Here is a 2882-nt window from a genome sequence, read left to right as displayed (position 1 = left end):
AGGGTGAATCACTATTTTTTGCAAATGTGCTACTTTCAAACGCTGTGCTCGGCCTCCTTCGCGATCTCTGGCGCCCGACAAGCATCGCCCAACTTTGCCGGCTAGATTCTTCAAATCCTCATTTGGAAAATGTTCTGATACGGCACCTATAAGATAGTAACATTACATAAACATATTGATATTATATATATATATATATATATATATATATACGAGTATACGTATATATATACATATATATATATGTATATATATATGTATGTGTGTGTGTGTGTGTGTATGTGATCAATTTAATTATTGTAGTTAAAATTTTCTTACCATGCAAACATACATATACATTTGTTTGACTAAAAATTTTTTTGCCAGCACCATTTAGCATTCTTCCAGTTCCTGAAAATAAAAGTTCCACATCTTTTGTCACCACAGTGGTCATTATACTTTTAATTGCTGCCATTAAATTTATTTCCTTCTCAATTTTGTTTTTGAAAATTGATACCTGAAATGCAAATTGTAATATAATTTTGTTCGCAAACTAGTCAAATATTGAATTGAAGAAAATATAACTTACCAAAGTTATTTTATACATGTCCTCTTTGATAAGATTTTCAAAGGCTAGAAATTCCTCATACGACTTTATTGGCATCCTATCATTTAACAACATTTGTGGTTCATAAAGATCTTTTCGAGTCGTGTCCTGTTTCTCATTTGTTTTATTAACACGTATGTGCACCACAATTCCAATTTATTCTCTAGCTTTTTTTAAAATTGCTCCAACTTCTCATCAATATATTTTTCTAATTTATCTACAAATATGTAAATTTACAGCGGTATGAATAGAATTGTTAAGTAATATTTTGTATTTACCTGTATTATCAGCTATGTATATTCGTACTATTCGGAATAGTATCTGTCTCTGGAATTTAGTTGGAATCATGTAATTACAAAATTATTAAATAATAATACTCGATTGTGGTTACCTCTTTTGTCCATAGTTGGTATTTCTTGGAAAGCTTTCTGAATGTAGCTCTCATCAAATATTTCCACTACATTATTGGAAACACTTATTTCGTCATCGGTACAACTCTACTTTTAGAGTTGAACAATATTTGCCGGCGTCCTTGTTTTAGATCATCTTTTGGAAATATATTTAAATTACTGTACACCGTAGTTACTTTAAAAGCAAATATTTTAAAAAATAAGTTAATACTTACTTGCATAACCCATGATGATAATTGGATAGTGTTTCCAATTTTTTGATGGACTTTTTAAATTTTCGAGCCATTTACGCATTTTCTTGTACTAGAACGGTTTAGGAAAATATGTAAAATCTTGACCTTCTTCGTGAAATAATCACGACGATGGTACAAGATCTACCATATTTTTTCTCGTTCATCTACGAATTGTACAATACTGTAAATTTTATCGCACTCCATTTTAGATAATAATTCACACTTTCTTCACTAACAGGCTAAACGCAACTAAATCTAGTAAACGAATGAACATGTGTGTTTGCTGCACTAAAACCATAATACACCAAAACAGTATATGTATTGAAAATAAACAGATTGTAATATGAGACAATACGTTTGAGAGTAAATTTGACCTTTTTGCCTAAAACCTAAAACCTCTAATATGACCATTATACAAAAATACCACACACGCACCATTTTTGCTGTAAAAAAGTCTGAAAGTTTTCTAAAAATAAAACAAAAGTTATTTATATGAATGTTTACAAGTGTATTAAGGCATACAAATTAATATAAATAAAAATTAATAATTAATAACTCAATTTTTCAATGTTACAAAGATATGGCTATGTTCTGGTCTGTAACATTAATAAAAATACGCTTTTTTACAATTTTATTTATTGGTATTTTCACTTCTTCATGGGAAAATTGACTTCCGGCATATATTCCTACATCCGATTCTTGTGTAGGAAATGTGAAATAAGGTTTCCCATCAGGCACCATTTTATTTATGCATATTGTGAGATCATTCACATCATCCTCTTTACAATCACTCCTTTTCAAAAAAAATTCTATTTATGCTATTTCATTATGATCTAATAAGATAACATTATTTGGATAACTGTTCGTAAATATATAAGATTTATAAACGAACTTTTGAACTTTTGTTTCATTTACATAATCTAATCCTGAATGCGTTTTCTGTTTTAGTACATTTCTATGTTCTGTGTCTTTACTAAAAAAAAATACTTTTGTTGGTTTCGGATAATCGATTCACAATTTGCGTCAGAGGTTTACGGGGGCTTTTAACTAAACGCTTAATTTTACCTAAATAATTTTCGCCCCAAAATGCAGATAAATCACTCAATGGAACTTGAAAATACTCTGCATCATCCGCGACATGAAGTAAATAATGCATGTTCATCACTTGCGATTTCTCTCCGTACAATGCCGGTAAAAATGTAAAAAAATTTCGTAATAGTAACCGCGCGTAATCAATTTGGGATTTTATTAAGTTTTTATCGTGCAAAATTCTACATGCTACAAAAAGTAACAAATAATGTTCATAATTTTGTTTTCTAATACATTTTTTAAAACTAATGGACTACAATACATCAAAAGATATTGTGTAGCTTTCCAATTACATAAATCAAATATATCTAAGCGTGTTCTGTTAAATTCAGCGGGTATTGACTTCTTTAAAATTATTAAATTATCGCGTAATAAATTAATTTTATATTTGCTTAACCGAAAAATACTAGATTTTAAAACCCATTTTTGCAATAAAAATTTTGCGACGCGGAGAAATAGCAAGTGCATAGAATCTATTACTACTTCTTTTAAAACGTCTAAATTATTGTTACAAAATGTAAAAAGGAACTTCTTGGCAACTTAATATTTCTAGTACTCAAATAT

The sequence above is a fragment of the Ctenocephalides felis genome, unplaced genomic scaffold (assembly GCF_003426905.1).
Source record: "Ctenocephalides felis isolate EL2017-DRISC unplaced genomic scaffold, ASM342690v1 CF-g0.4_SCAFFOLD_02541, whole genome shotgun sequence".
Classification (NCBI taxonomy): Eukaryota; Metazoa; Arthropoda; class Insecta; order Siphonaptera; family Pulicidae; genus Ctenocephalides; species Ctenocephalides felis.
This window is presented reverse-complemented; position numbering follows the sequence as displayed.